Source organism: Plutella xylostella, chromosome 22, assembly GCF_932276165.1.
Source record: "Plutella xylostella chromosome 22, ilPluXylo3.1, whole genome shotgun sequence".
NCBI classification, from domain to species: domain Eukaryota; kingdom Metazoa; phylum Arthropoda; class Insecta; order Lepidoptera; family Plutellidae; genus Plutella; species Plutella xylostella.
The window spans coordinates 9921327-9946554 of NC_064002.1; the positions used below are offsets into that span (position 1 = coordinate 9921327).

Sequence of the window (25228 nt, forward strand, 5' to 3'; positions counted from 1 at the left end):
TGCATTGCTGACGCATAAAGTTTTTATGATTTGATTCCGTGATGGTGTCCCCCCGAGTCTCTGTTCTAAAGTTCCAATTCATCAAGATTTCAATTATTTGTTCGAGATTTAAATAAATAGTCGTGAGTACCTACTCTCATTTTCCTTAGGCAAATAAAAAAACACACGTGTATAGTAATAACCCTGGCCACTAACTCAGTAACCGTGGTCCTTGACCTTTGCACCATTAGGCAGTGGCTGTTGGTAGTCGGTACAAATTGTCAAAATGGCGATGGCGGAGTCCCCAAGGCCAGTCATGTGTTCCCACGCACGGCGCTTGCACATATGATTTTTTTAAGCCATACAACAAGAATAATTGCATTGGGGATATGCAGAAAGGATCTATTCGAGAGAGCCAGGTGCAGGAACTTAAACCTTATAGAATAGGATAGATATAAAAACATTCAATTAAACATAGGATAAATGTCCATAAAAAATCAGAAGTAATAAAGTCTAATACCATCCTTACATCCTAAATAGGTTTTAAATTAATATAGATTTTAAATTATATTCCTTCAACTACAATCTAATATCAATCACATCATAAATGACATATTTTATCTTTCATAACACAACCAATAAATACTAACCAATGACAAGAACTGGTCTAGGAGTCTAGATAGAAAAATAATCTCCTAGGTTACATCTAGATTGTGAAATGTTCTTAGATCATGACCTTATAGGAAAACCGGTTGCTGTGGATTTGAATATAAATAACTCTTGTTAGACTGACTTATAAATAAAATGTACATATGTAGGTAATTAGATACAAAGACTATAATATAAGAAGATATAAGTTACATAGATCTTTAATCGATAAACGTGAAGAAAGTTTGCCGACATAAGATTTGCTTAATTAAATCTGAATTACTTAAATTATGTATTTTGAATCACTGCCTCTATAATTAGAGACTTAATCTTGTTGGTACTGTATTGTATGTATAGGTATACATAATTATATTATGTTATCTTACTTTTTTTCAATCTGTAGAAAAGACTAAAATAAAAGTTAACAGTTATCAATTAAAGATCTCTAGCAAAATGCGTAAGTAATTAATAAATTATAGAGCACCTGTGTAAAAACGATAAAATTATACTAAAGACGATATAAATCCTTGCTCTAAATTAAAAGAACAGAATAAGCGATTGTTCTAAACGACAAATCTGCAGATTTGACATTGAAGATGCAACTTCTTTCAAACCAGACAAACATTCACCTTGTTGCTACAAAAACCCCAAGGAGGCCAGACAACATGGCATTAAAACCTGCCAGTAACAAAGGAGTTCTATTCGATTAATCGATTGATGTAAAAAGATCGAACTTTGTTTCACGCTGCGGTTACAGTACTTTATAAAGGATTTTTCTATGTAACTACTTAACTAACCTTTTCCCAGCGATCGTTTTAAGAGGATTTTCCGAGGTTATTGCATTTGTAAACAATCAAATATTTTATCTAAGTATAATAAATTCTTCTTCGTAGGGTGTCCACAAAATGTTCGCTGTAATTAGATGAGGATTTCTGGCTTGTGTATAGAGCTAGAAACTGCCTGAACCAGTGCTGGACCAGGTTTTTCATTGTGTCAGGAAAGGATCGTCAATCTTACGTACGATTGCGGATATGCGAATGTCCTTAAGTACTTATTATAGAAATAAAATTGGAAGTGAGGCATCCAATAAACAAAATGCAGTTTTACTAGATCCTTCCAACTAACCCACAGATTATTCGAGCTGCATCGCAGATATGGAAACAAAGGTCCGTTTTTATGAATAGAAGATGTGTTCCGGTGCATTTTATTTATTCGGTCGAATGTGTAGCCATTGTTATTGGAGCTGGCAACTCCGGCCTTGGCGCCTTTCACTACATCGCTTCTGATTCTGCCTAAAAAAACGAATCCGCCGATTTTATTGGCTTAAGCGGTTTTATTAGCTTTATTGTTATTGTAGTGGACGGTTTGGAACCTTTGGAACCTCTACTTAATTTAGTAGATTTGTAACTTTCTTTCGTAATTTAAGAGTCCCGTTATCCCGCACGATATTGATAGAGTTGAATATTTATACTTTCATAATTTGTAATGGACCAACTTACACTTACTTACGTACGACTTATCTAGTTGATATACCTTCACTCGGGGAGGCATTTTTATTTATGCTGCCCTAATGGTACCTTGGTGTCACAAGACTGCGATTCGCCGTCCTGTCCTCAGCAACTGCCTGATGGCTTCTGACTTCGACCATGCCGTCAAAACAAGAATTGATTAACTTAAAACCAGGATAACTTAAAGTAGGTATAAAGGGGCACTGAGTAGGTACAACTCTACCTTCAACTTGGGCATTAACGAGAGAAATCAACCTTAGATCCACACAAAAAGAATAACAAGTAATTTTATTTACTCCTGAGTCGAAATCAGGTGCATCTACCTAATAGCCCGACTTCGGCAGAACGAATATAAACCTAAATGTGGTAGTAAAAGAGTTAATTTTGCGTTGTTTTAGAACTAGGGTAACAGAGCCAGTGGGCTGGACTGGTCACGTCCATCGTGATTGTTCTTTGCAGACTTTTTGTTCCAGATATTTGTAAAATAGTTAGTGGAATAACCGCCGTCTAAGCTAAGACAATTGGTACTACGGTGAAAACCATTTTCTGTGGTCAGGAGGAGCTTTTCTACCAGAGATTATATGCAATGCGAGGATGGGTAAGTATAATATATGACTAGATGTGTCTGCTGTTGACCACAATAGACATACTTTATTTAAGTACCTTGCCGAAGTACAATGTCTAAAGAACACACATTTACATTTAGGTACATTTCTTGCTAATTATATATAATAAGCAGATGAATAAGTCTGTTAAACAGAATGAACACATTATAAGTTATTAGTCTATGGTGCCACTCCAAGGGAAAGATGAAAAGGCGTTTTCAAGTGAAAATATTAAAGTTGGTAAGTATTGAATAACACTGAAAATTATGAATAAATAAATGCACTTCTGAACCATAGACTATAAATTATTTAATAAATTATTTATTCGAAGTAAAGTGATTACAGTAAAGTTCTTATGGCTAGGATTTGGATGAAAATACATAATTGGTAGACTGTTGCCGTAGCGTCTGCTCTCATAGCTAGGCTATAGAATAGCCTGTATTAATGAGAAGCACTATATTCCCCCTACTGGGGACACAGCAGCGTCCGTGGGACTCCACTAAGTTATTTAATGAGGTATTTTAATGCCTTCAATAATACTCTTTGCGAATCGAAAGAATTTGAAAAAGCATTTATGGGAAAGCATGAGAAAGTACTTTTATGAAGTAAGCAATGGCTGCCTTTACTCGGAAGGCAAGTGTTTGCTAACTTTTGTATAACATTAAAAATTCCATTCACTTCCGGTATGCCCTAGCTGTGTCTGTTTTCGTTACGGGAGAGGAATTACATGTTATTTGGATTTAAGAGCATCACAGACGGTGAAAATACCTATATTATTTAATTTATTATTTTGTTACACTTTTTCGCTCGATTATTTCGATTATCACATAAGATGTACTTACAACACTGTAAACTTATTATCTAGTGAATCTAAGTGTAACAAGAACTAAATAATTAATTACTGCCAACTTTTGCATATTTTATAAACATCCAAACAATAAAAAAAAGGGTTTTTTTTTTCTAAATGGAAGTCCGCGCAATCATAGTCATACAGTAACCATTGATCCATGACAGTCACTAAATTAAATCAAGAAAAATACACTCACTCAATATAACGCACTCTAGCTTTCGCAACACTTGCGAACTTTGCCAGGGCAAATTAAATCTAATGGTCTTGTACTTAGGGATCTTTATGGCGGTTTAAAGGCTGTTAGATGTCGTGAGCAAGGCTAAGAAACCGACAGACATACAAAACCGTCTCGTTTGCTATTGTGTAGCTCGTGGAGTCGAGTTCATGGCACTGTGTTGGATACTCTAAGTAAAAAATATAATTCCATTTAATATCATAACCGCACCGTGATAGGTGTATCTTAAAACAAATTATTTATAATAACCTCTAAATAAGTAGGAAACATGGCAGTTTCAGACTGGCAAGAAATAAATAAGTAATTTCTACGAAAACGATGCACATAAAGATACACTTTTAAGTTAACATATTAGTATATATTAAAATCCATTCGCGGTCTCGTTTATAAACAATGTCAGCAAACTAGCTATATGTTAGTTTAGATACTATGGATTTCTGATAATAGATAAAATAAATCGAAAAAGGACAGGAAAATGCACAACATAAGTAATTAATAGAGTAAATAGCATCAAGTGCAATAGTGTCAACGGGAAATACCCCGAGGCGCTATTGTGCTGAGAACTGTCGACTCTGAACTTTGCCACGACAACACGCCATTACGACACTAGAAAAATAACACTCAGTTCAATACATATCTAAGTAATACATAGGTAGTTACAATGTAGGTTATCAGCAGTATTCCAAGTCCTGCACATTTCTCTATACATATAAAGGTCTTTCAGCATCGTACGCAACGGACGCATCGCATTCAGCATTCTTTGTAAGTACCTATAGAAATTTACTGAAGTACGTCCACTTCATCGGCATTGCTGACACCGTTTCTCCATCATCATCAGCCTATACGTTTACAAAAATCCGTTTGGTCCGATAAGTTCGATACCAATAGGTGGACGCTTACATTAAGTCGTAAAACAAATGAACATCCTATCTATCGTAGTATTCGTGGTATCGTGGTGTGTGGTAGATCGATATCGTTTCCAGCAGATAAATCTTTCTTGATGAGTAAACCTTAAAACTTAAAATGATCATATTGAACTAAAACCTATCAACTGGAACATTATTGGAGGTTATTTGAAAGGATATGAAGTTTACAGTTCAAGTCTTAAGTTCCTTAGAATTTAAAAACATTACACGAAACATGCCAGAAAACGTTAGGAGGAGGACGAGGACGCGAAACAGACTAGAGTCACCGGTATAGGTACTTGCAGCCTCTCATGTATCTAGGTGCTACATATTGAATGCGTCTCTCAAACTGGCGCCACGCCACACAACCGCATTTCTTATTAACGCGGCGCGGCGGACCGTATCGCCCAGTCCATAGCCGATCGTGTTGGCCGATCTCCACAGACGTATTGTAGGAACTAGTATTTGCATACAAAGACAATATAATGACGGGACGTATGAGGCTGTGTCTACGCACTTTCTAGATGTCTGTTTGGTTTATGATAGAATAATGGTGAGGGAAATCCAGGGAAAGATGCGAACGGACAGTGTGAACTGTTTCAGGCTGTATGCATGGATGGACTGATTGTAGAGGTGTCGTGAATTAATGTGTAAATGGTCTAGCTAGATTGTAATAAAGTTGTAATGGTATGAAGGGAATCTACAAAGTAATTTAGTATAACATTAAGGTGAAATAATACTACCTTGTAGTATAGATACTCTTAGTTAGTTGACGTTGAAAATTAATAAAGTAATAACTATGAAGTAATTTCACTAAAAAAGAAACGGCAAGCAACATTAATGGCAGCACAGTTAGGTATAACGTCTGTATAAGTTATAAGTAAATACCTAAATAAGTTTCTGAACAATCATTAAACATGAGTAATTAATAATATTTCTAGTTAATGAATAAACGACAAGAAAATCCAATAGAAAACGTAACTCGAGAACTGAAGTAAGTATAAATAACTGCGAATTCCCCAACTGAAACTTGATCTATCTGCTACCTCTCTAGGTATAGCGTGACAAGGCGTGGGGTCACTCTATATGACGAAAAACTAAGTTTGAGAGTCTATACAACGAAAAAAGAATTTCCGGATCGCTACTTAGCGAGCCACGACTCTATCTCAGTACAGTCTACAGCTCTCGTTCGATCGTTTTTTTTCAGTATATAGTTTTTTCAGTATAGAGTAACCCTCCTTACCCTCCAGATGTGGAAATCACTACTTGGATTAGTGGGAAGCAGTGGGGACTCGCTAAGCTTACACTCTGAACTTCGAACCAGTTTTTCAAAGATTACTGTCAGTTTCACCCATGCAAACGTCAAGTTAAGCGGAACTTGAGAATGAAATTCAGCGCTGTGATTAAGTGAATTGTCGTTGGTATGACTTGCACAAATCCATGCTTAGGTAGATTTTTAAAAAAGCACTATTACCATAATTACATTTATAATTTCAAAGACAGTTTTTGTTAGTATATTATAATATATCGTCACAGCCGACTTCGTATTGTAGGTACCTAGGTCAATATTATACAGCCCTTATTCGAACACACTGCGCCCAAATAGAAAGTCACCTCAAGCTTTACACTATCGAAATCCCATAAAGAATGTCACCCCATATTTTAAGTCGACGCGACACCCAAAAAATCATAATCCACCCGTAAAAAACGGATTTGTAACCCGACAAAGTTGCTGCTTATAAAAAAGTGTAAACTGTATGGGTTCTTTCATCCTGTTTTTATTATTACCGATTATTTTAAATGGAATTTGTAACAGTATACCCTATGAATTATTTCCATCGGAATGAGCCATGGAATTACGAAATACTTTTACGAACTTAGGTAGTACTAATAAACACCAAAAATTGCGGCTAGGTACAGTCGGCCGTGGGTAGGGTCATTAGCTCATCCTATGACCTCGCGTGGACACTAATGTCACTTGGTAATGGGGTCAAGTGTACTTGCGTGAGGGTTGTCGTACACGATCCTATCGGGTTATTTATGTGACTGTCTAATGGACAATTAGGTGATAGGGGACAGTTATTTAGATTACATTTTAAATTCAAGGTTTGGCGCATCTAAACGTGTTGGTTTTTGGTTCGTTTTTTTCATGTTTTTTTGCTGATTAATTAATAATAGGGGGTTATTTTCTAACTTGTGTCATCATCATTATAAATACGACCTAACACCATGAATGTCATACGTACATATTTAAAAAAAACTACTATAAAGATCCGGTATAGGTAATTAGGTATACAATACACTTTACTTCACTCAGGGAGTCTCCTTCTCCTTACGTACAAACGTGTATGACCCATGTTATAATGTAAGTATCTATTTCTAGAAAATAGTTTTGTCTTGTTTATTTATACTTTCTTGCCGACTAAGCTCTCCTGTGCATCCTAGTTCGGTGTTAAAACATCTACTTTGAACTCGTCGAAAGCTTTATAATGAAAATCACTCAAACGCACTTAGCTAAATAAACACTACGTACAACGTTACTCATTGACACGAAAAAAAAAGTTAATTGACAGACTGACATTCCCCATACATTCCTGTCTATCCCTGATTCACAGCTGACTAATGCATCTGTGTAGTCTGTGTACCCTGCCACAGATAAACACAACAAGAATCAATCAATACACGCCTCTATTACGTAGTGCGAAGGTAGTGAAGAAAAGTGCGGATAAGTTGGTCGACGAGTCCCTTGACCGGGTGAGTCACCGGTGTCTACGCGGTTTCGTATCCACCTCATAGGTTTAGCTCGACCGAGGTATGAAAAGTTCTATAGAAATCAATAATATTTAAAAACGACCTAGATGGAGTGTCAGTGCAAAGGAAACGTCTCGACAAATTTAGCTCTTATTTTGAATAAGTTTGGTTAGAAGATGTGTGACTTTATTCATTGGTACAATGGTTGTCATTAGATTGAACTTAAAACGGTTTGACAGTAAACAAAATGCGCAAAGTTTTTTGCTTTGCTTTTGTATGTGAAACTCCATCTCGTTCGTATATTTTTAATCTAAGAACGCGCGGGTTCGCTTTATTACGTGCCTCCAGCTATAATCCTCCAAAATTTAAACTCAATAGAAACTAATTCTGATGATGCCAAAAAATAGTCGTGAAATAGTCATAAATAGTCGTGCTTTCCAAAAAAATAGTCGTATCATACTTTCGGAGTTAGAGCTATACTTTATGGAGGATTATAGCTGGAGGTCTCCAGCTATAATCCTCCAGCCTCTGCAGAACAAACGGTAAGGCCTATCGACTTGGTTAAGGTCTCAAAAAATAGTCGTGAAATAGTCGTAATGACATGCCAAATTTCAGAAATAGTCGTCAAAAGATAGCAAAGATATAAAGGTACTTTGCTGCAGCCCTGGTGGAGGATTATAGCTGGAGGTTTTGAAAATATCGAATATCTTTGGAACTACTATGACTATCGGTTTGAATTATGTCTCAAAAAATAGTCGTGAAATAGTCGCTTCTATTTATTATAATTTTAAGCTTGATAAAAGCTGTTAAATAATTATATCAAATTCTTCATACAAATCAAAGTGGACGAGAATGCCAAAGCAAGCCAGTACACAAAAATAATGGCACCGTAGCATTGAAGTACTCATGTCGAATTTATCTATAAATCATTTATTTCATCTTGGGTATGACATTTTATTGCTTTTGCTCTTAGCCTTTACCTTACTGTGTACAGAGAAAACGTATGCCTATACACGCACACATTTATCTCTGTTATCTTGACAAACGATAGCGATGACGACTACGGCGAAGTAGTACCTAGGTCAGTTATTGTCATCCCTTACTATTCCGTGATCAGACAAATATTGCTATCCTTGTCTCCTTTCTAACCGGCATGCATCGCACGCATAGAACGCGTGAACGAACGTGTCATCGGTTGCATCTTGACAAGCGATAGCAAAGCGGTATTTATTACGTCCCTTACTATCCCGGGATCACACAAATAGTGCTGTCTTGTTTTTTTTATTAGCGTTGATGTGGCCGTCACCTCCGCCGGTGAAATTGGGATTAGTTTTATTGAAGACGCAGTACAGGGTAGCACTCAAGCGATAAGAATAAAATACGGTGTTTGAAATATAACTCATTTAATTACAATCACCGGCCGAATGTTCTTTTATTTATACTTAAGTTATTCATTAAACAATCTTTAGGTAGATTAGGTTTCATACAATGATCTCAGTATTATTTGACTATTACCTATAAACATATTTAGTTTAATTTAAAATAATCACAGTTATTTTATTGCTAAGTAATAATATAATATTGACGTAGTTCAATAAAAAAAACATGGTATGAACTTAAATATGTAATTATTTCACTATTAAAAAATAATTATTTTCTAGCCCTATATCATAATAAGCTTAAGTTGAAGTAATCACAGATTGTTCATTAGTAGGTTTAGGTAAGTATAATCACGGTTATTGTCATAATGAAATATAACTCATTTAATTACAATCACAGGCCGAAAGTACTTTTATTTATACTTAAGTTATTCATTAAACAATCTTTAGTCACGTGACCAACTAAGTTTCTATGAAAAATGATATATTTTTTTCGCGAATATTTGAATTCTGTTTTCAGTTTCGGGCTTAGATATACCATGCTGCACATGTAGCTTTCAGCTTAGTATACCCTTTTTGCCACACCTTGTATAATGGTTTTAATAAATATACCTAAATAACTTCGTAGGTGATTATAGGGTATCTATAATGCCCAGATAACTGAATCCTGTAGGTGTAGAACTTGCAAAAATTATCAACAGCCACTGTAGCTTGCGACGTTATTGAAGAACACACGTAAGCTGCGCTGAAAAAAAAATAAGGCAAATTAACGTCTTATTAATAAAAATATTTGTTTTTTAAATATTATATACATATATATATGATATACGAGTAGGTAGATACGAGTAGTAATAACGTTATTTCACCTAGACTATTTGTTTGGTAATTTATTGTCATTTGGAGACCACAGCAAACAGTGGAGTAAAATTTCTTATCAGTAACTTATTGCAACAATAACTTGAAACTGCGAACTTTTATGCGAAAAGGGTAGAGTAGAAATACTGTTCATTAGTGTATTCACCTTTTTCAATATATATGTCCCATAACCGACCTCTATTGTTTTTGAGCGAAAGAGATAGCTGAGAAAACAATTTGGCTTTTGTCCAAAACTGGTTTGGTCGGACGGTGCGTTTGAAACTTGTATGAAATTTCACAGGGTGTGAATTACTTACATAGGTATTTAGTTCAGAAACACGTTTTTGTCGCTTGTAGCTGATAGGTACAAATGAGTTTTGACAAGTAAATTGGCTGTTATAACTTTTTCAACTTCAGCACCACAACACTGTATAGGCCTAGCATAAGCACAATACCATATGAAAATAGTGATAAATTCTTACCCAGGATTTGTTATCTGGTAATCATGTATTCGGAGCCATTGCAGTTTTTAAGCGCATTACATCAATGGAGTCATGATAATTTATCGGCGCATTACATCGATAGTCTGTGTTTTCACCTGAAATAATAATGGGTAGGCTTATAGGGGTAATTCTACCGTACGGATTAAAAAAATAAATAAAAACAAAATCAACTTTTACGCATATTGAAGTAGATTTTTAACTTTTACATAATTATGGGAACATTAAATAAAAAAATCAGAGATATAGTAGAATTATTTTAGGAAAAAATATGAACTTTTTGTTTTATTAAATAGACACGAGTGACTATGAAGTCGACATGGGTGATACAATCCATGTTTTTTATCATAAAATAATCATTTAAGGTTCTCAACTTTATTCTATAATATTATTCTCATTACATATAAACCATAATATGTTTTTGTCTATTGAAATTATATATTGAAAAAAGTTTGAAAAATATATTAAAAATTTCGACAAAAGTGTCTTCACAAATGTCGAAATTTTTTGATGGTGGAAATTTAGGTTTTATTAGGTGACCACAAAATAAATATGAATCAAGGTCATCGGAATCATATTAAATGAAAATAATACATTATTTGGGACTATTATTCCAAATATTTTATTTTTATTTAGATCAATAATCTCAGAATCGCTTTTTTCATCCTTGTCTTTTCCTTAGCACATTTTGTAATAAGTTTGATTTGATAATCGTAAACCTTTAATGGTCTAAAATAATCTGCATTAATCCTGGTGCCTCCTTTTTTTTAAAAACTTTATTTTTTTAAAGTATTTTCCATAATTACTGTATTGTTTTTGTCAAATTTCTTATTCTAGCATTAATTTACTCATTTTTAATATTTATTACTTAAACCGTGTATTTCTTGTGCTTTAACTTCGTCTTTACCCCTATTTTGGTAAAAACCCTAAACCTAGGTAAAAAGATCGGTACATTATATAGTATAATTAACAGAAATTTCACAACACACTACAAGCTACAGTCACTTGTGTCGATCAAATAAAATCACAAGTGTCGACAAGACATATAATAACGCCTGCATCGCATGTTTGATACATCTGTTAACTTTTTTGACATATTTATCTCGGTAAACAATTATATTAGTGAATGCAATAAGCAATAGAAAAAAAAATACACAGTTAATAGATATTTGACCAAAGTCCTAGAAGCATCTGTCACCTCGTGTCGAACAAAATCACAATTGTCGAACAATTTTTCATCACGCGTGACATCGACATTAGTGAGAACATCGACAAAATACGCCATATCAGCTTCAATATGATGTTAAACTTGTGCATGTTTTAAAAATGTGCTAAGTACTCTCATACTCACTAAGTCAAGTAACAAAAATTGTAATTGAATGATCCATTTATTTTTTATAGCCTCCTCATTTGTGACAGGTCAACTTTGACACAGGTGTAGAACGTATATTGAATTTTGAATTACAAAAAAACTATTCATTCCCCACGAAAATTTTAGACTTGGCAATGACAGGTGTGGTTTAGAGTTGCCATTAATAAAAAAATATGTTCACAGAGTAAAATATTTACCTTCATAAAATCGTGATTTATGAACGTCGACATTTGTGACTATTTTTTTATAACGGTTGTAGAATGGTCTGTATTTTTTTAATTAATTGTTGGAAAAATATAATATTTAACTATGAATAAGTAAAAGTATTGTAATTTATTTTATTATGTGAAATATAATCCTATCTCTACACAATATTTTTTTATAGCTGCTCAAACCGTGCTACCACGCTCGCGAACAATCGACACGACGTGACAAATCACATAGTGTCGATATGGTTTTTTGAATAAATAATGAAAATTTTCATTATATTTTATGGAGAACACATAGAACACGATCCCGGCTTGATTGTGACAGTACATTATTAACGTCTAGGTATTATATTTTAAGAGTTATTTCACGCGAACATAAAAATCGATGTTTGGTAGAATGACCCATAGGTAGGTTACACATATTTTTTTAATACATATATTTATTTGCCTAGTTTCATTCAGAAATACAAACAATAACGCCTTTTTTTGCTATTGAGGGGTAAATATCCACATTTAACCAGGACTACCATATGTAGGTAATCGATGATACCCACATATTTTCGTATCTACTAAGATATGTACATGAATGCCTTGATTGCATGTATGCACAATTTACTCGCTCATAGTGTAAAATTGCTAATTTATTAACAATCCCCATACATATTAAGCATAGATATTAAAAAAATAATTTGGCTACGTTACTTCAATAAAAAATCATGTTAATAAATAAGCTTAGCATAACAAAATGGGATGGCTTGCTTTGATATTGAGTATTAAAAAGGATACTTACTTGCAATATTCAAACATAGCACTCACTAAACACTCTTATCTGCATCCACTAATATCTTTTAGAATATAACATCTTGAATATTCATTTGCGTATAGAGCACTCACAATATTTTAACAACCAAAAATAACACCGATCGTGACCATAGTTTGCACTAAACTGTAAACAAATTATTTATTTATTTATTTATTTTATTTATTTTTCAAAGGAAAACTTACAGCTAAAGTTTATGGAAAGATGCTAAAAGTATGTAGTTGAAAGCCAATTACAAGTTTTCACTTATTAATCAAATTAAACAATTTATCAAACAAAACATGCAAAATACTAACCCCAACTTCACCGGTGGCGGCGCGCGGCGGCGGTCACATAAGGGACGTAATAAATACCGGTTTGCTATAGCTTGTCAAGATGTTATGCGGTCGATCACGCGTTCTATGCGTGCGATGCATGCCGGTTAGAAAGGAGACAAGGATAGCAATATTGTCTGATCACGGGATAGTAAGGGATGACAATAACTGACCTAGGTACTACATCGCCGTAGTCGTCATCGCTATCGTTTGTCAAGATAACAGAGATAAATGTGTGCGTGTATAGGCATACGTTTTCTCTGTACACAGTAAGGTAAAGGCTAAGAGCAAAAGCAATAAAATGTCATACCCAAGATTAGTTTAGATCAGTGTTTTTCAACCTGTGGGTCGCGACCCCCTGGGGGGTCGTGAAGCTTCTGTAGGGGGGTCGCCAGAGATCGAAATAACTGTGTATTTCAGTGAAAAAAAATTCATAAAGACAATTAATTTAATTAATATTTCTTGATATTGTATATATGATAGATCAGCGATCATTTATAGGCATTTTACTCAATCCTTGCGAGCATAGATTTTTATAGCAAACTACTACTAAATCTGTAGTTTTCCCGAGAAATCTTTTGTTGATACCTACAATTAGCTCGAGTCTACTCTTACTTTATCTTGCCTTCCACAGTAAATTATTAAATTAGAGAAGGTTTTTTGATTGATTCAGGTCATGTTTGCTTTCAATAAATGCAGAAAATAATATTAACTTTAATAAAATACTACTCTGTATATAAGTAAGTAATAAAGCTTTTTACACAGAATGTATTATGGTTTTCAAAATTACGTCTAAATTAATTATATTACTCTTTTCAGATTTTTCAAAGTGAAAACAGAGGCTGTTAATAATAACAGAAATGAATTGTACAGGATGTTGCAAAATGGGTATTTTTTTCGCGAGTTTTGAAATTCTGATTTCATTTTCCGACTTAGATACGAGTATACCATGATGTACATGTAGGTTTCGGCTTAGTATACCCTTTTTGCAACACCATGTATTTAACAAAACTAATAAGATACTTTGACTATATTTAGGACCTTTTAAATGGTCGCCAATAAAACAAAACCCCCATTTTTTTGGCCCCTTTATACATACCTAAATGATAAAAAAACTGAAGGGTCAAGGGGGTCGCGAAATATTTTTTAATACCAGGGGGGTCGCGTCATGAAAAAGGTTGAAAAACACTGGTTTAGATACTATTGATGCAAAGTATGACGAAATAAATGATTTATAGATAAATTCGACATGAGTACTTCAATGCTACGGTGCCATTATTTTTGTGTACTGGCTTGCTTTGGCATTCTCGTCCACTTTGATTTGTATGAAGAATTTGATATAATTATTTAACAGCTTTTATCAAGCTTAAAATTATAATAAATAGAAGCGACTATTTCACGACTATTTTTTGAGACATAATTCAAACCGATAGTCATAGTAGTTCCAAAGATATTCGATATTTTCAAAACCTCCAGCTATAATCCTCCACCAGGGCTGCAGCAAAGTACCTTTATATCTTTGCTATCTTTTGACGACTATTTCTGAAATTTGGCATGTCATTACGACTATTTCACGACTATTTTTTGAGACCTTAACCAAGTCGATAGGCCTTACCGTTTGTTCTGCAGAGGCTGGAGGATTATAGCTGGAGACCTCCAGCTATAATCCTCCATAAAGTATAGCTCTAACTCCGAAAGTATGATACGACTATTTTTTTGGAAAACACGACTATTTATGACTATTTCACGACTATTTTTTGGCATCATCAAAAATAGTTTCTATTGAGTTTCAATTTTGGAGGATTATAGCTCGAGGGACGTGCTTTATTGACTGCGTGGGTTTAGTATAATACCGGTTTCCTGGCTGTATTGTAACAATAAACGTATCGATAAGGATTTTGCAATATTGTTCAGCACGGCTAGCTGTAGACGTATCTTATCTAGACAGCTGAAATATTATCCGTTAAGAACATTTTAGGAAATAAACCGACACTTTGGTGTTATCAATAGGATCTGTGCTATAGAACTTTGAGATAACGATATCAATTGGTTTCATATCATTTTTAAAGTGTCTTTTGAAATGATTCCGACTCAATTACAAAAAAACTTACTAATAGGATAATCTGCTTAACAATCTGAACAAACCCAAAGCAATGTCGACTGCTTAATAAATAAGTACTGTAATAACCTTATAAATTTTATAGCACTTATAAATCCATGTTATGACGATTAACCTCGGAAGCTGCAAACAATACGAAACAAAACAAAGAACTGTACCCTAGCTATAATCAACGACAATTTGCTAATCCACATATGGAACAGAGCCATACACCGCTGCCCACGCCGCCGTAATCCAGATTACTAAAGCAGGTTATGTGAGGATAATAATATAGAGATTTACCCCCAAATTCATAGAGCTTTTTGACACTCTACAATAGGCTTAAAATTGAAGTTGTGATATACGAATTTCAACTTTTTGACTGACGTACAGAGTCGAAACTCATGTGTTTCGAAGTGAATTTTAACCTTGTTGTAAATTTACAATACGGTCTATGAATTTGAAGGCTAGAATATAAAAACGTCATTAAAATTTGTTGTATGCTGAAGATACATTAAAAGGGATCAATGTTGTGATCTTGTATTTTTTAGACTGATCGCATATATTTTTGTCTAAAATTTCTTCATTGATATATCTACGGTATACTGTATCTTGATGATCTTAGGGAAGTTACTTATTCCGTAGAGGTATAACTATAATATAACTAAAACTTAATTCTTTTTTCTTGTATTTTCTCTCCGGCCAGTTCTTTTTCCCAGTGATTTGTTTGGTTTGTTTTAAACTTTTTTATGATTTTATTCAAGTTCTAAATTGAAATAAAACCTTCTTTCTTCTATTTGTCTAGTTGCAGTGTCTGGTTTCATTTGGATAGTAGTTGTGACTCGCCTTTCTCTCGGAATCGGAATAATAATCTTAATACAGAGCTGTTGGGTAACATTGTATTCACTTATCGACACCGCTATTACCGAATGCAGTTATTGTAGCTAAAATCGGATTTACTTAAGTAATTAAAAAATATAATACCTATGTATCATATGGGTGATAATATGGGTTCTTAAGGTCGTAATCGTAGGCAATCATCGACCATTATAGGCAAAGAAAAAAGCTTGAAAATTCCAGTTACAGTAATACTTTGTTGGGATAGAATATAGAGTTTTCATAATGTCTCTTACATTACGAAGATGTGAAATTTAATTAAGTAAGTACTTAAATGAGTTTCTGGGTCGATATAAATGTAAATGAATAATTAAGTAAAACTTCAGGTCACAGACACGACACGAAGTACTTTAGAATATGATCTAGATTTTTTCTATAAGTACTTAAGTACTTTGGTAGGTATCCGTAGTCTATTTAATATTCATAGAATAAGTCTTAAGACTCTTAGGTAAGTTAGATAAAGACTTATAGTTCAGTGTTCTATTCTATTAAATGTAGGTGAGATTTACCTACAAATTCCTAGATGTAGAGTTAGGCCAAGTCCCAAAAACCCATTTCGTTTGTTTCATTTCATAGGTAGATACAGGGAGTGACTTTCTAAATCGAAAATTGAAGATTCCGAGCGCTGTTGCTCCAGCCACGATTCTATCTAATTGCAGGACAGCTCTCGTTCGTTCGTTTTTGTCAGTATAGAGTAACCCTCAAGGCTAGTGGAAAGTGATGTCGAAATAATTTAACACGAGGTTATTTACCCATAAGTATAACCATATAATAAAGAGTACTGTACTTGTTATTCTATGGTATAACGTTGACTAGGTTAACGCCCGAACAGAATAAGCGAAATGAGTAAGTGGCTACTCCATGAAACGAATAAAAACAAGAACGACCAAAAGTGATGACAAAAACACAGTATTTAAGGAGCACATTTTTACACTTGTGCAAACAAGGGGCCCATTCCAGTATTATTGTTAACAAACAGTAAATTGCGCTATGGCTTGATGTGAACGTAAATTGTATCCTATTTACAAGGCCGTATGTACATAATCGTGTGGCACCTTGTTGGCAGGTATTGTGGTGAATGTAAATAGCAGAACAGTCCCCGGCAAAGATTGCCTGAAACCGGTCTTATCAGTATATTTTTTCGAAGACACCTTGCACTCGCCCGATTTCAAATTATAACGATTTTAAGTTCCGTGTTTTTTTAAGTTACATGTGCGCATTATTCTATAATTCGAGATTTTCTAGTAATGAACTTACTAACCGTAGTAACGTACACTAAATTAGTACTTAACTAAGTATTTATAAATAAAAAAATGATTTTTTAAAGAGTTTACTATATTGATGGCATTTTTAGGGTTCCGTAGCCAAAATGGCAAAAACGGAACCCTTATAGTTTCGTCATGTCCGTCTGTCCGTCTGTCCGTCTGTCCGTCTGTCACAGCCGATTTACTCGGAAACTATAAGTACTACAGTGATGAAATTTGATGGGAATATGTGTTGTATGAACCGCTACAAAAATATGACACTAAATAGTAAAAAAAAGAATTGGGGGTGGGGCCCCCCATACATGTAACTGAGGGATGAAATTTTTTTTTTCGATGTACATACCCGTGTGGGGTATCAATGGAAAGGTCTTTTAAAATGATATAAAGTTTTCTAAAAAACATTTTTCTTAAAGTGAACGGTTTTTGAGATATCAGCTCTCAAAGTCGTAAAAAGTATGTCCCCCCCCCTCTATTTTTATAACTACGGGGTATAAAATTCTAAAAAAAATAGAGGTGATGCATGCTAATTAACTCTTTCAACGATTTTTGGTTTGATCAAAGTATCTCTTATAGTTTTTGAGATAGGTTGATTTAACTGTAATTTTGGTTAAGTTATTGTGCTTACTACGGAACCCTTTGTGCGCGAGCCCGACTCGCACTTGGCCGGTTTTTTTTGCATAAAGCGTGGGTTTCTTAATGTTGGTTAACGTGCGGTTTACACAAGGGCTTGAGGTAAACCTTGCAGGTTTCCCAGACCTTGCGATGTGCACAGAAGCACTGTTTATTAGGTACCTACAGTTTACTGCGCTATATTGTATATAATATATTGTGTGACTAAATTTTCTAGAGACACTTCATGCCATTATATTTAAATTGAAATCGGTGTGCAATTAATAGGTGAAGTTTGCGAAAATAAATATCTTCCGCATATATCTTGTAGGTAGATAGGTATATCGATAGTACACTCATCTTAACTAGGTCCTTAGCCGGTACTTACTGACACAAACCAACATTCCAAAGCAATGTAAATCACTAATTATCAGTTTGAAAACAGAACGCGGCACGCTGTCTGTTTGACAATTAGCCAATGACGTCGACACGGGCTGTAAGCAGCCAATCAAGGCCCAGGGCTGGTCCATTTAAACATATTTATTCAAAAATCCTGCGCAGTTTTAATTGTAGGTACTCTTTGGCCCTTTTAACTTAATTTGTATGATGTGTGGCATCAAACAAGGTTTTGCTCTCCGTTTATCGTATTTAGGAGATGATCACTTTTAACCATCAAATTCAATCACAATTTATTTGTCCATGTTACAATAAAGCATCATGTTATTTTGTTACGTTTTGCTGAGTATAAAAAATATTGTATTGTACATAGAGTACGTAGCTACTGTAAACTTTACATAGGGAAGTACTTACAGGGTTTTCACTGAAACCATTTATGAATCCTGTTTGCCTATCAGAAGGTCCAACCTAACCTAGTTCATTAAATACCTAGGTAACCTCATTCAGTTAATTGAACAAATGTAGGTAGGCATGTTTGAACAGCAATACTTGTTTAATTAACGTAATTAATTACTCACTAATAAGTTTAAATAACAAATAATAAGTAAGTATATTTTTAAATGTAGGTATTATTAAGTTAACCCGCATAGCCGTAAGGTGTGCTAACCATTGTTATCGTTAAGTAATACTTAACAGCGCCATAACATAACAGTTAGGATTAATTAACGCTTCAGAATTTAGAACATCGCCTAAAATAGTTAAATACTTCGTACATACATGTGCCACACACGTGAATCGTATAAAAATTTATGAGTTAAGCGAGTAAAGTATGCCCGTGATTAAAGCAGGCGCGGATCCACCCATATGGGCAAGATGGGCATGCCCATCACCTAAATGACTTGCCATAACACACGACGGGATTTCAATATATACTTATCACTTTTGTATGGCTGTTTTTATAACTACTTATGTTGGGGGTGATGGTTGCTGGTTATTATCATTTTTTCCATCTCAAAAGCCCTCCAGATAGATGTTTAAGAATTCAAAACCCATAAAATTTTCGGTCATGCCAAGAATTTGAGTTTCGGCTTACAACAAAAGTCACTAGGTATTTACAAAAGGTACCTATCTAACAAAATGATACTAGTTATGTTTACCTGGTATACTAAGCCGAAAACTACGTGTGCAGAATGATATCTAAGCCCAAAAATTTAATCAGAAAGTAAAAATTCGCTAAAAATAATAATTATTTTCCATAGAAACTTTGTTCGGCACAATCGACTTTTACTATGGAGAATGAATTAGGTACCTAGTTATATTTTTCGCAAATTTTGACATTCTGATTTAATTTGAACATTGATAACATTAGTTCAATGCTGCGGTACTTAATTAATTATTTTTAGGTAGGTATAGGATCCTTCAAAATTTAGAATTCCAATTTTGCAGCACTAAAAAAAACATCATTTAAAAAAAAAGTTTTATCTAAAATAGCCTTAGCATGAAGGATCAGATAAGAAAGCTATCCTTATATGGCTATTGAAAAAGTATGTATCTATAAAAATATCAGCCATAACTCATGACGCGGTCACTTTTTTAAAAGTGACTCAAATTTGGAATTATACTATGTGAATAATTCAAAACAACAAATCTAATTATCAAAACTGCAGCGATACCGCAATGGTTAAGTACTTACTGCCCTTACTAACTATTTCCGCTTGCTATGCCATAAAAAATATTCCCTTGGTAATCCTACTAATACAGTGAAACCTGGTTAAGTGAGACTTCAAGGGTCCTGCAATATCGTTTCACGTATAGAGGTATTCCACTTACCCAGTGTCACAGATATACAGGTATAAATAAATATCTGTCTAATTTACATAGGGTTCCATTAATAGAGGTGAAAATACAGGTTATTTCAATAATACAGGTGCGATCATTAAATAAAATTAATTTAATACATCATTTTTATTCATTAATTAAAATTCAGCACAAACTCCTTGGCGTGTCTTCCCACTTTCATAAAAGGATATTAAATTCACTTTTTCACGAAATGATAACGATTGTAGCTTTCATTTTGGCATTTTCAAATTAAATCATGTATGATAGTAAATCAAAACTAAAACTGAAGGTAATTGATTAATAAATAGTATAAATACATTGAACTGAACTGAACTGAAGCTCAAAATTTGTACTTACGTACTTGGAATAACGTGTGGAATTTGTGGGTAGAATAAAATGAGTAAAACAAACAATGTTATCTCAGTTACAGAGGTTTATGCATATAAAATTTACTCGCTGTCTCAGTTATAGAGGTAACTATGATGATAAATCGAAAGAACAAATCCCAGATATAGAGGCTTACCTCGTCCCACTAACAGAGGTAATTCAGTGCCAAAGTGTTGGGACCTCAGTATGAGTTCCAGCTATGGAGGTTTCCCACTTAACCAGGTTTCACTGTATTATAAATGTGAAAATGTGTCTGTATCTGTGCATGTTTTTTACTTCTTCACGTCAAAACGGCTGAACTGATTTTAACGAAATTTGGTATGGAGTTAGCTGAGACACTGGATTAACACATAGGCTACTCTTTATCGCCCCACGGGAAAACTTTTTAACGCGAAGCGATGCTCGCGGCAGCTAGTTCCCCCCTGAATTTAAGTTCAGAGGGTGTCAGTTATCTACATTCGTTTTCTCGTGAAAGGTTAACAAACATCCATCCAAACTTATAAAGTTGCGCCTTCATAAAACATAATATTTGGGTCCAAATTGAGGAAATCTGAAACATTGTTTTGTCGAAAAAAGCTTTAGGTACTTTTGTGTACTTACCTGTTATGTTACAATATATTTAGGTGTATAAATAAATAATAATAAAAATATATATATCTGCAGGTACCATAAAACTATTTGGCCTATCAAGATAAAATTACCTTCAATTAAATGAGAATTTAGTCTGGTGTATATGTCGCAGCCGGATCGTATAATCCGCCGTATTACATTACGGCTGGCCGCATTACAACACAGGGCCGCTTTGTAATGCGCCGGATCAACGTTTAGCCGCATTGTCATTTCAATACGTTCTTCAATACGGCGGCCCACGTTTAGGCGCATCGTACTACTACTGAATTGTAGGGTAACCATGTCCATACTAAGCATGACATTACAGGTAAAGGATCTTTGTAATCATAATAGAGTAAATCTATCATATGGACTTCCATTAAAGTATCAAAATACTGTTAATGGGCACTACTCGGATTGTAGGATCTCCGGAATTATTATTCTTCATCATCAACATCTGGACGTAGGCCTCTCCCAAAGCACACCACTGGATGCGATCTACAGCATTCCACATCCAATCATAACCAGCCACCTTTCGAAAGTCGTCACCCCATCTAGCCTGTGGGCGTCCCAGACTACGTTTGCCTCGTCGCAGTCTCTTCAAGATCAAATAACACATTTATATTTTTTGACCCAGTAGTATTATCTGGAAATCCGCCGACCAGCAGAATCCATGGTCACTTTAGCTGATTGATGTGCGTTATATATTTTGTACGTTTTTCACTGTACCGCATTGATCGGAATGGAAATTATTTAATTTCACGTGAAAATTGTTCTTGAAGTACTGTTTACTAGCATATTTAACACGATTTCTTCGTTGTAATCATCATCAAATATCTGTATCCAACGCCATTATTGTTGTTAAGTCAAGCAGCGCCACGAGTGTTAAAAATCAAAACTAAAATCTTTGGAAGCGGCGGCTAATCTCTCGCCGTATTACATAACGGCCAGCCGTATTGAATGACGTATGATGTCGAATACAATCCGGCGCATTTTCATTCAGCCGTATTCAATACGGCTAAACGCTGCGACATATACATAGTACCTACTTTTACTTTTTTTTTTTTTTTTTTCATCTATCCGGATCAATTATTTAAAAATGTTTCATCGAGAGGGCTTTTGAGGAGGGAAAATTGCATTTAGCGTTGCCATAATATTATTATGATCACTATCAACATACAAAAATATATGCTATCAGTACCGTAAGGCGAGGCAAAACCATCTTTTTTCGACTTGCCCATCACCTATTTTGAGGTCTGGATCCGCGCCTGGATTAAAGCTAATTTACTTCAAATGATCCAGAAGAAATTAAGATGAGTCTTCAACTTAAAACAATAACTGTTACACTTGGATAAAATAAAGATTTAATCAAGGAAGTAAAAATATAAAAAAACTAAGTAAGTACCTAAGAACCGTTGCGGAGCGGGCGATTACCTACGGAAAACTGCAAAGATTTCCCGCTACAAAAAACGTTGCAATAAAGCCTACAAAGCCATCCAACTTTATCCATATTCTATATATAGGTAATGTAGATTCGGTTTGTCTGTTATACTACCCCACAAGGGTCCGGTTTCATTCACCTTTACAATATTTAGACCTCGACGGGATCTAAGCTTTAGCAGCGAGCTTTCACCGAACTCTGAAATAGAAAAACAAATGAAACACACTTACGGGAACAAAAATCCAATTCGATATTCAAAAGTCAGGGAACACACAACACTTTTTGTTTTATGGTTTTGGTGGAGATAACTTTTTTTTATTTAACTGGCACTTTTTGACACTGGCACGTGAAGTCGCGATGGCGGGCGGCGGAGGACTGAGGAGTGGCCCTCCCGGTAGAGGGCAGCACCGGCGAATCAGGCTGAGCCACCGCGCACCACGCCGCTTCTATCTCCGAGCCCTCCCCTATCGCTACTTACATTCGCTTTCCATCGACGGTTCAGTACCGATTCGGATAACCCGCGTGCTTACGAACCGGTGATAGTATTGGTTCATGTATTTATTGCTGCTAGATACTCTAACGTGGTAAAGGGGAGGTCGCCGACACTGGAGGTTGAAGCGGGCTTGAGAGAAAGAGTACACGCAAACTGGGATAGAAATGCAACAGTTGTGATTCCGAGTGAGAAATGTTACACAATTTTCCTTAATTTAGTTCAGGAAAACTTGGGGTGGGACACCCTAAAGCCCGCTGGGCCATCGACCTAAGACTTATAATAAGGACGTAGTTGGTAGTCAAGATGAGGAAAACCGAGGACTGAGGTGCTTCTTGGGAGAGGCCTATGTCCAGCAGTGGCTATACAAAATATCCTCGTTGCTGCATTGGGACTAAATGACTGAACCATGTTGTGTAATGGCATTGTTTTTTTCACCATCAGTTAGTCAATATTTAGTTTTAAAGCAACTGAAAAAATATAAGAACAGCGATATATTTAAAACCTAAACAAGATAGTATTTATATTCTTATTCAAATGCGAAAGAAAACAAGTTTTTACAAGGACAAGTTTTAAGTTTTTATGTAAGAACTAAGTTCAGACGACTCGTTTATGGACGTTTTTTTTCTCTACATAATGAAGGTACGTACATAAGAGCTATAGATACCGATCGTGTGCTACCGAGACTTTGTTCCTTTAAAAATGATGTATTTTTATAAAAAAAACTAATCTGGATTAAGTAGCGATTCTCGCACACCGAGATACGCAATAAAAAAAATACACTAATAAGTATCTTAACGTAAATTTCTTCGAAAGATACCTAACTAATTACTTATAATAAAAATGTATACTTACCTACTTAAATCTCATTTTCCATGGCAAATTTAAGTTTTTACAGAGCTAAAATTTATTGTGCCTAGATGCCTTTAGTTAGAACGTCTTCATTATCGTCGTCTAGGTTGGTACCTACCTATTGACTTTGAGAGGGTAAACCAATAACTATCTCTATGCCACCCTACGTTTAATATTAATTAGCTTTTCCTATAAATTATTAATTAGTTTTGCAGGAATTGAATGGATGAATTTCCCTTTGATGTCAAAGCTGGAGGCTATTGACTCGCTGGGGTAGGTACTTAATATTATAATATTGAATTTACATGGAAATAAGCATTTCGCGTAGGTATATGTAGATTATGTAGGTATATAGGTACCTCAGGATTATTATTTATTAGCTATAAAACGAAAAATTAGAGTAAATCGCCTTATACTTAGATATGACACATGAGGTAGAGACTAGAAATAACTTTAATTACTATATAGCCGGCCTTATCGATAAGGGATCTCTTACAAATGAGTACCTTCTTTGAAAAATTACAGTGTTTTGCAAAAAATGCACATAGGCTGATGAATCAGCTCATCATTCTCAGATAATCTGAAGGCCTGGGTCATTTGTTTCCCTTCTATGTCGTAATGGAACATGGATGGAACCTCAATTTAGAAACCCAATTTGATAATCCCACCAACAACGGATCCACGTGACAACTCGATATCGCGCATGCTGTGTCGGGTACATATCTGGCCAAAGTCACTTATAAAATTTCCCCCTGTATATCATTCAAATTATACTCAGACGACACAAAATAAGAACGGATCATAAACGACGGTCGAATGGCGTAGTGGTTAGTGCCCCTGACTGCTATGCCAAAGGTGCCGGGTTCGATTCCCGGCTGGGGCATGCAGATATTTGTTTAAAGGCAGATATTTGTACTCGGGTCTTGGGTGTTGATATTTATATTTAATATGTATCTATCTATGTATTTGTGTAGATATATCAGCTGTCTGATACCCATAACACCGGCTCTGCTTAGCTTGGGGCCGGATTGCCGTGTGTGAGATGTCCCCACATATTATTATTATAATTATTATCTACATAAGTAGGTACTTGTTACAGTAGCCGTGTAGCGAACCTTCTAGTGAATGCACACGCACAACGCACTTGTCCAAATATCTGGAAACCCGAGCCCTTTAATGTCCGAATATCGGGGTCCTTTAATTGAGTTAAGATCGATCTGATAGCCCCTCCCTTATTGGATAAATTCTCCGCTTCTACATTACCACTTAGCTTCTAACAAATGGACCGGCCAAAATTAGAATTTTATGGATTTCGAATGTTTTGTTTTTGAGAAGGGCGCTTCTTGAGGAAAATCTTGGTTATTCGTTAAAATGCAAATTAGGAGGGTCGCACAGAAACCTTATTTGCCAACCAA

The 25228-nt window shown here is 35.0% G+C and overlaps 1 protein-coding gene across 1 annotated transcript in view; it reads right to left on the reverse strand.

Moving 5' to 3' along the window:
• The window catches only part of LOC105382542, a 38067-nt gene extending 15213 nt beyond the window's left edge, over nt 1-22854 (reverse strand). Inside the window, exon 1 of the mRNA XM_038105522.2 lies at nt 22702-22854. The gene's annotated coding sequence lies outside the window, so the exon portion shown is untranslated. The remainder of the gene's footprint in view (nt 1-22701) is intronic.
• Between the last annotated feature and the right edge of the window lie 2374 nt (nt 22855-25228).